This window comes from Falco biarmicus, chromosome 3, assembly GCF_023638135.1.
Source record: "Falco biarmicus isolate bFalBia1 chromosome 3, bFalBia1.pri, whole genome shotgun sequence".
Taxonomy (NCBI): domain Eukaryota; kingdom Metazoa; phylum Chordata; class Aves; order Falconiformes; family Falconidae; genus Falco; species Falco biarmicus.
The window spans coordinates 100,746,048-100,756,603 of record NC_079290.1 but is presented as its reverse complement, the minus strand read 5'-3'; positions in this window follow the sequence as shown (position 1 = coordinate 100,756,603).

The window sequence follows — 10,556 nt, the reverse complement described above, 5'->3', positions numbered from 1 at the left end:
TTTTCAGTCTCATCTCCACACTTAGTAGCATTTCAGTGGTAACCAGATCATGCAGATATGAATAAAAATGTTATTAAATCCAAAAGTGCATAACATTGAGTGGTATTAGTGAATGAAAAATAGCTAGTATGGTTTATACGTTTAGCAGTTGCTTCTCTTTTTGGATCTCAGACTCCAGTTACTGATGACAGGATATCTTACTTCTATTGCTCTCTACCCCCACCCTCCAAAAAGGAGGGGGGGAAAAAAGGAGGGATATCAAAAAGCAGATTAATCACCTATTACACTGAACTACTCTAAACTAAAAATATGGTCTCAAATCCAAGCCTCTTGAACTGATGCTTCTACTCTGTACAAAAACTGAGTAGGGGAGAGAAGAGTAAGAAATCCATCTTGGCTAACTTAGCCATTGGTTCCCCATACAGTCCATGGAGAAAGAAGACACATCCAGAATTTTAAGGACAGAGATCCAAGTATATCTACATCTCTACTGACTATTTGAAGAAGAGGCATTTCCAAAGGAAGGTTCATTACATTTGAGGTGACTGTCTGAGGGCAAAGAAACAAATAGGCTTCACTAGGTCCCAATAGGAAATACTGGGCATCCATATCAAATCCACCTACCTTCACATTCCTCACAAGCAATGTGGTGGCTGCAATTGCTCAGAAAACTTTCAAGCTGTAAAAAGGCACTAGCTGACCCAAGGTATCTGCTGCCCTGAACACAAAGTGTCTCCATAAACTTTGGGTTTAGTCACACTCAAAGTTTTTAGGGCACTCATATCAAAACACTATGGTTAAACAACAGAAAACTGGAGAGACCAAAACAATTGACTATTTTTTTAAAAAGTCTGGCTTACAGTCACACAGCAAGTAAGAAGCCAAATAGCAGCTGGAGCCACCGACCGTATCTATATGCTGTCTTTGTAAGCCATAAACAAACTTGGCCTTGGCTTTATCACACAGCTTCAGCAAAGAGGAGCTTAAGTTCCAATCAGCTCCTCATGGGTTTGGCTTCCACCAGACAAGCCTGCTGCACTGCTCCAGAGTTGAGCCAGCTTGGAGGAAGAGTGAAAGACCAGAGAAGATGGGTTTGAGGGCTTAAGGCCTCCCGCTTATAACCACAACAGAATAAGCATAGCCATTGTAGGTATTTAGGTAAGAGATTAGATATTACCAACGGCTAGAAAGGTTTCATTTTAGCCATCCCTATAAGGATGTAATGATAACTTGCATTTCTAATTTTCTATATATATATACACACACAATGGTCTTTTAATCCCTTCGTATTTTCAATTATTGACTGCCTCAGGCTTTATCTGGATAGGTATATACTAAGCCCATTTTTAATACATATAAAATCACCTGTACAGCAAACAAATTCCTTGTTGGACAGTCATAACTGACATCTTTCATAAGCTCTGAAATGCACAAAACTTAGGGCATATGCAACAGTAGTTTAACAACACACAGCTGTGCACCACCACAGTCAAGGAAGAAAATGGGTAAAATTTGCCAGGCAAAATGCAAGTGCCCAGACTAGAATTTAATCTAATCATAATATTCTATTTTCTGTTATAATGCCAATGGGCAAAAAAACATTTTGAAGGGGAAAAAGAAAAAAATATCCTTTGTAATTATGACAAGTGCTTAGAATTACAGTGTGAGTTCTTATTCAAAAGAAACATGAATAATGGGACTAGTCTGTATTGAGCTGGAAAAATGATTATGTCTTGCTGAGTAAACTCCTACCTCAGAATCTCTTTAGAATTCAAAAGCAACTTGATTAATAGGGCAGACATTCATAATTTTACACTTACATGAGTAGATCTAAAACAATGACTTTCATTAACTGCTTAAAAATCACAGTGCTAAACCCACTTGTTTAAAACTTGCATGCACTGGCTTTATTATAGCCTGGTTTAGTACAATTATGAGGTTTTAATTTCATAAAGAAAGACAGAAGAGAAAGACAAAAAAATTTCTAAAATAACTGAAAAGCTATCTGGTTTGCAGCTGTTTAGCTAAAAGCGTATTTAAAAGTGATCTGGTTAATATTCTGAGTCATCACAGCTGTCACAGACACAGAAAGACGTCGAACCCCATGAGCCATTCAAAGCTACACCTTCATTGTCAAGTGCCCTGGCACGGACAATGCCTTCAGACTTTGAATATTTGAGCCACAACACAGGCCAACTGGCAGTTCTCATTTTTTCAGTTGCTAATAGGGACAATACATTCTTATCTCACTAGTATTTTGTAATTAGTGCACGTTCATAAGGCCTGAGTGACTTGGTTTTTGTCCAATAAAAATAGTTACATAGCCAATCTCTTATTTTATACAAATCTGAATTTAAAACAAGCATGTTCTTTCTAAATTAAAGAAACTGGTATCAGTAAGAGTTTTTTTCCAAGTGTATAACTTCTTGCTACTTCAGGTTTCCAGCATTCAAAATAGCTAGTTTTCTAGTTATTCAATACCCAAATTGTCCCTATTTAAATCTCTGCTGGTTTCTTTACTTCTGTTTGTTTAAAATTCCTTATTGGCAGAAATGGGAAGGAAATGTCCACACGGCTGAAATATAGTCTCTGTTCCGTTCCCTTTGAAAATGATATTCAAGCTTCCATAGATGGCACTAAAATTAAGATAAGACCTTGTGACACCAAATCTCAATGGTATGAAGTTTAAACCAATTCATCACTGAGGCCATTTATCATTGAATACAACAGAGCAATAGAGATATGCAAAATGAAAATCTAACTTGTTATTCATGACTTGTGTCTAGACTCTAGGACAATATCCAACCATTGGAGCAAACAGAAATTATTTTGAGAATGATTTTAAAGCCAATAAGGGAAGATTTTTACTGACAGTATGTGTCATTTGGAATCAGCTGTCTAACTAATAACGTGATAATCTCTCTACCATCTTTTTTTCTTTTTTCTTCTGAGATGCTACAAAAAGCCTCCAATGGTTTAACCATCACTTGGCAATTCATTTGTACAATACAGTTTACCATCACAACATTAATTCAAAGGCAATAAACAATTTTAATAACAGGGGATACAGTGTAGAAACCACATATCTTCTAAGTTTAATTTCTGAAAATCAGAAATACTCTGAGGGCTACATTTTAAACTAAGTCTGCTTATTATAAATGAAACATATACAAACAACAAATTATGTCAGAGATGTAAACTCAGTAATCATACTTATGTATATACCCATACACTATAGAAATCAAATACTACAATCTTACATGGGAATAACATCACAGGCATACACATTCCCGCTGAAATTACTGGGTTTACTGATCTGTAAAGCTATTTACATATATGACTATTTCTATCTCAACCCCTTAACGTCTTGTGCCTGCAAATTACTTTGGTAAATCTTGAAGAATGAAGCTGAGCCTCAATGTTCAACTGAAATTTAAGACTGACTATCCATAGGTTTATATTAAGTGTTAAAAAGAGGTTTAAAACAAGTTTTAAAACATAGTACATTTTGATGTTCCTTATGCTCTTATTCATCTTTAGGAATCAAGCTAAATTCAAATAAATATCAGTCTTGAAAATGTCAGCCATGGTTTTCCAACTTTTTTTTCCCCAAACACCTTGGTGACCATCAGATAACATTTCACCAATATCAACTATCATTGTGATTTTAAGGCTATATTTAGATATATTCCCCCATAACAATAATAAAAATGTACATTTTCTGGTAGTGATTTTTCATTTCCTTTCATGTACTCAACTATGAGGAGGAAATGAAAACAGATGAGTAATGGTGTTTAATGTCCTCTTTTTTTTCATACAGGTGAAAGCAGTAAAAACAGTCCTTATCTTTGGTGGAAGAAAGGGTTCAGAGACTTCTCCCATTTTCTTTGATTTTTTGGTTTGGCACTTTTTTAAGGTCCCACAGACAAAGAAAATACAAGGCCATTTTAAAGGAAAATACAGAGCCCACAGTTCAGCCTATCATTTTATTGTGCATTGAGGGGAAAAACCAAACCCTTTTGTTATTTTGTCACTAATTCTCTTTTATATCATTGTGTTTGTGCTCTTTTAATCACCCAAGAACCACTAGAATCTCATGCTAACATTCTGTTTTTTTGAGAAGGACAAGTTCTTGTGGCACACTGCCTTCTAATTCATGCATCCAAAAGAGAATTGCAGGATATAATAACTTCTTGTTCCTTTGCTCATGAAGGATTTCTGAAGTTTTCATTGAGTGGTAATATTTTATACCATTATTGGCCAGTCCACATCATCTTATTTTTCTTCCTTTGTACATGGTATGAATGGTAACAAACTAAGTGAAAAGAGGTCATAGAAAGAAAGACTTTTAAGGTCACAGAAACACTCGGTCTCTGGCTCAAGAAGTACTGATGTATACACAGATGAATGTTTGTTTCCTGTTTATTGGTGACACTAATCCTCACTAAAAGTGCTAAGGACATGTCTCAGACAGAGTCCTTTACTGGAGATTTCCATATTTCACAACTATTTAAAAAATGATGGCATAGACACTAGTCAAAATTTATTAAAGAACACTTTTACAACAAACACTTCCTTACATCTTAAGCAGTTTGCTACCAGAAAGTGCTTTGCCAAGCATAAAAATTAATAGTATTTACTGACAATATTTAATAGTAGTAGTCCCCCAAAAATTCACTTTTTCTGTCAAAGAGCACCACACTAATTATAGAAACACTTTTCCCTTTTTAATAAACGATAAGGTTCATTACACTGAAGAGTTCTGATCGCTTATTAATTCACATGAGTGAAAGTGTGAGTCATCAAAAATCCTAAGAGCATTCACTCTAGCATACCAAAGAAGCTATAAAACTCACACCACTTGTACATATACCACATGCTGAAAATGTGCAGTTTGCAGAATGCAAAAATTGGAGTTTGCAGAATAAAAAATACATAATATGCATATGCACTTAATGAATAGGAATTAGTTTGTACACTAAATGACTAACTATAAATATTCCCATTTACTGATGGAGTTTTTTTCACTATCAAACAGACTACCTCCCTCTAGTTTTCAGTGTCAAATAAATTAGAAATTAATAAAGAATATTATATTTTTAACAGTAATATCAGAATCACTACATCCACACTTACCAGCCAAGTCACCACTACTGTACACTAACACAGAACAAAAAAAAGGGCCCCTTCCCAGCAAAGTCATGCTCTATTCACTTATAATTCAAACAAGTAGGAATCAGAAGTATGCAAAGTATGGTATATAACAACTTGTCTCTCTATCATTCTTTTCACTCCATTGCTAAGGTAGAAATAATTCCAGAAATACATGAAGATATGATTATGCTTACCTTTACTGACTTCATGTTTGCAAGCACTTCCATGGTTTGCAGGATTAGGCCAATAATCATACATGACAATAGGCCCTTTTTTTAGCCAGATGAATGAAATAACAATAATCTTCCCCAGGAGCCATTCTTGGGAGATTTCCAGCCTGATTTCATGGACAAAAATAGTTCGTATAGCTCAAAAAAGTTTCCAAGCCTTTTGATGATTATCCAAGCTTAACTAAAGCCTCAGAACCTTTTGGATGTTCCAACATCCTGGACCTACAGCCAATGTACTATACGTCAATATGACAAAAGCTACTTGAATTAATTTGATTTGCATGGTATCTCTATGAGACCCATGTAATAGAGACCATGGGTCTTCATGACAAAGCTAATGCAATAGACAGCTCAGCAATTCTTCAAAGTGGCTTTTGTGTTATTTGCAAGGAATCTGATCTTCTGTGTCCCTGTTGCATCAAAGTGAGAAAATAAAAAAGATTCTGTTCTTTATCATTTTGTACTAGAAAATACTTCATCCTATTAGAAAATTCTCTCATGCTTTCTCCAGGGCCATGTGAAGGAAGAAAGTGCAATGCACAGCCTGAGTTTATTGAAAGATTAGCTTTTGATGGATGGCACCATGAAAAATGTAAAGAAAAAAAAAACCCCAGAAATGGTTTGCAAGAAGTTTAGGATACCCATTTATTTTTATTTTCACTTGACATTCCATCTAAGTGAAAGTAAGGTTTAGGTAAATATAAGACATAAAGGGACTCATACAAAAACAAATCTTGAAGCTTTTAATACAGTGGTAGATAGTAGCATTGTTCTGCAAAAAAACATTTTCTGTCCCCTTGACAACCCTCCTTGGGCATACCATAACTCCTCCGCAAAAAAAAAAAGTTCATATTGCTCTGACAGGGAAAAGGTGCTTGTGTAATTAATTATATCATGCACCTCACCTTAGTATCAAAGCATGACATACCTGGTATAGCTTTTTATACAAGGGATTATGAATTCTGGCTTGGCCTAAATTAATAGTAATCTTATATACCTGTTGTCATGGCATAAATCTGACTGGGGACAAAACAGCGGAGTGAAGCTGTACAATGGTAGTGCTACAGTCTTGAACATGCACAACACGTTTCAGAGAGATGGTCAAGAAACACTGCATGGTCTCCTCCAAAGCATGCACCAAGTCAACCTCCCTGTCATGGGTAGGGACACCATTCACTAGGTCAGGTTGCTCAAAGCCCCGTCCAACCTGACCTTGAACACTTGTGATGATGGGGCCTCCACAACTTCTCTGGGCAACCTATTCCAGTATCTCATCACCCTTGTAAAAAACTTCTTCCTTTTATACAATCTAAATCTACCCTTTTTCACTTTAAAACCATTGTCCCTTGTCACTGCAGGACAAACTCTCCCTTTACATACTGAAAGGCCGCAATAAGGTCCCCTTGGAGCCTTCTCTTCTCCAGGCTGAACAACCCCAACTCCCTCAGCCTGTCTTCATAGGAGAGGTGCTCCAGCTCTCTGATCATTTTTGTGGTCCTTCTCTGGATCTGCTCCAACAGGTCCAGGTCTTTCTTGTACTGGGCACCCCAGAACTGGACATCCCAGAGCTGGATGCTATACTCCAGGTGGGGTCTCACAAGAGCAGAGTAGAGGGGCAGAATTACTTCCCTTAACCTGCTGGTGACGTCTCTTTTGATGCAGCCCAAGATACAGACAGCTATGGTGCTTGTGCAGAGTGTGATTGGCTTTCTGGGCTGCAAGTGCACACTACCAGCTCACGTCCAGTTTTTCAACCACCAGTATTCCCAAGTCCTCCACAGGGCTTCCCTCAACCCATTCATCTCCAAGTCTGTATTGATCTTGGAGACTGTCCTGACCTAGGTGCAGGACCTTGCACTCCATCTTGTTGAGCCTCATGAAGTTTGCATGGGTCCACTCCTCAAGCCTGTCAAGGTCCCTCTGGATGGCATCCTTTAGGAAATCAAAACATGAAAAATGGGTTTTCATGTTTCACAGATGAAAGATGGTTTTGATTGAGTTCTAACCTCTCCCATGTATTGACTGGAGCCAAATCCAGATTCACAATTTTCCGAAAGAAAATTAAAGTTTTCAGTTGAATTGCCATTTTAGTAGATAAGAAGCATGTTATTTCATCATACTCTCTCTCATGAGAAAATATTCCTCGAGCAGGGATTCCATCAGTCCACCATTTTAACAACATTTCAATAAATATTCTCAGTGGAAAAAGGGACCAAAACAATAGTAAGTATGACAAAGTGCTATGCAAAATCTTTTGAGAAATGCAATGTTGTACAAAGTACATCAATACACATTTCAAGATCAAAACATACATAGCAACCAAACAAGTAGCTTGATGAACATAAGAGGGTTCTTTGTGACAATTTTTGAAAAACAATATTTTTTTTCTTTTCTTTTTTATTTTTTTTTGAATGTGAAGATAGCCACAAGTCAGTTAAGTAACACAGACTTTCAAGTAACATGAAAGAAAGATATCTGATCCAGGAACACTGTGGGTAAAAAGAAGACTGTCCTAAAGCTTACACCTGTGGCCAGCACCTACAAAGCAGAAATACACAAGTCTTATATCAAAGGAAAAGGAAACTGGACTCTTTTTTTTTTTTTTTTTTTTTTTTTAATCTCTGCATAAGCTCATTCCCTTTAGAAATTGGCAAATACCTCCCTATTCACGATTAGTTATCAGTGGCTGTAAATTATCAAGATTCTCCAGCAAGTCCCTTCAGATAGGTTCTTTCTTTCAAGGGAAACCCGATTTCACTCACATATTCAACATACCCTTTCTACCCCACTGGACATTTTTAAAGAGTTTCCTTTTTTATCATTTTTAAAGAGTTTCCTTTATCATCAAACGTACGGAGTTTGAAATCCTGATGGAACTGAACCTGAACTCTGAATTACTTCTTTAAGCAGCTGTTACAAGGTAGCGTGCCAAAAAATGGGAACAGTGAAGATTAAGCCCATTTTACTACACCTCCAAGGCCAGAAGAAAAGTCAGCTCTGAAGCTCTGTGCCAGCACCAGCCATTGCTCTCTGAAGAGCACAATGCTCAGCACAGAGGCCTCCAACATGCACAGGGGCCTCCAACACACCCTTGGCACCCTGACTTTCGGGGCCACAATTGTGTAGGCTTGGCCAAGCTAGCAACAGGGGGGACACACCAATGAACTGCCCTGTTTGGTGGGATTTGCGAATAACCCCGACAGTGATGGGGAGAGGCTGGCAGGCAAGACAGGCCTCAGCAGGCCTCGGCGGCCCCACTGCCTGCTGGGGGTTGCTAGGCAACCCGGGCCTACCTCCGCCCCCGGGGTTTCAGGGAGCTGGGGGGGGGGTGCAGGGGGCGGGTGTTTCATCAGGCTACATTATTTTCATCCAGCATATACATTATTGTAAATAAGGGGGGGGGCGGGGGGGGGTGTGGGGAACAACCATGGTGTCAGTCCGCTTTCTAATTCAGAACATTCATTGGGTAGCAGATTTTTTTTGTGGGTTTTGGTGTGTTTTTTTTAAATGTAACTGACAAAATCTGGCAACAATGCATAGTGTAAAAAGTGACATTTTGACTCTAAGGGAGGAATTATTTGCAATTTGTTTTGAACAGAAGCTTAGTTCATGTCAGATGTGAACCTCCAGACAATCATTAGTTTAAACTGCCTGCTATGTGTTTAAAAATTTCAGTCAATTTAGAACTGATCTGAATTGCAAATGGGATGGTAATAAGCCATTAGGGAACAACATATCTCTCTTTCACACTCACAACCCTCTGCTTTAAGGGGCCTCAACTGCACTGAAATATGAAAATACCATTTTAGTCATGCGTGTTGTCAACAAACATGGAAATGTAGGAGGTCTGGACCCAGAATGGGGCCCTGGAGGAGAAGATGGGAAGCCACCATGGGAGCTAAGGAAAGTGTGTAGGCCCTGCTTTGAACAAGGGGCAGCAGTAAATTTTCTGCAGAATAGTCTGACTTGCTGATGGCACAGTAAAGCATAGGCCTGGCATGTGACTTTGATTATTTTGATTTCTGATTTTCTCATCCTCTGGGAAACCATTTTTGTGAAGATTTTTCTAGGCTGTGCATCACCTACGGTTTTCTGCACAAAGTTACCTGTATTTCCTCAAAATTAGCTAACAACCTTCTGTGTTCAAATAAGTGAAAAGAGGTTTTTCTTCATTCTTTCAGCTCAAGACAGGGCTCTACAATACACAGAACCATTGACTAAGAAGATATCCGCACAACTAAAACAGATCAAATGTCTTTTACTTGACAGCATTAAGCATCATAGGTCTGATCTCAAGTATCTTTTCCCACTGAAGAACATTACAAATCACCTACTGATGTTCTGTAGGTGTCTCATAGGTGGAAAGACCTTCTTCTACAGGCCTATAGCCACTGTTGGATAGCTGTCACTGGCATTTTGTGCTGCCTCATGAAATTATACACCTTAAAAAGCTCATCTATTTCATGGTTTCTTGAGTCTGCAGCTGCAGCTGACTCAGTGTTTTACCATACCAGCTAATAACCAACCTACTCTCTACATTCAACACCGACAGCAGACCTCAGAGACTGCAAAGTCTCACCCCATGGGAGGTCCAGCTGACCCAAATGCCACTGTATTAGCACACGTGCTGGACTGGATTTCTGCAAAACATGGTTTCATTCTTAGGAGAGCATTAAAGTGGATATTCCATTAATTCCTTCATGGCATATCCACTCAATCCCTTCTGCTTTTCAGAGATAACACCTTAAAATTGCTGACTGCAGGTGAATTTGGATATTATACCACATCTCAGCTTTCCTAGAAGGTTCATGTCAGCTCCTGTCCAACTGGCGATATGCTAGAAAGGGGATTGCTTGTACAGTATCTTTATTGAACTGCCACGCAGTGGAAAGGAAATGGGCAAGGTCAAATAGGTTAAAGTTAGACTGCTGAGCCAGAGACTTTGCATAAGAAGAGGGGAGCTAAGCAAGGAAAATGCAACTCAGGTAGAACTGTGGGAGCAGATGAGTAGTAGAAGAGCTTGATTAACCAGCTACCCACCCAGGACTGAAAAAAAGCCTTAGTCTGAGCCTCTCTGCCTCAAACTGTACCTGCTAGCCCATATCTAAACCAAACTTAACATGCACTAATTTTATTGACACAGTCTTCAAAATCTTGGTGTATCTATACATA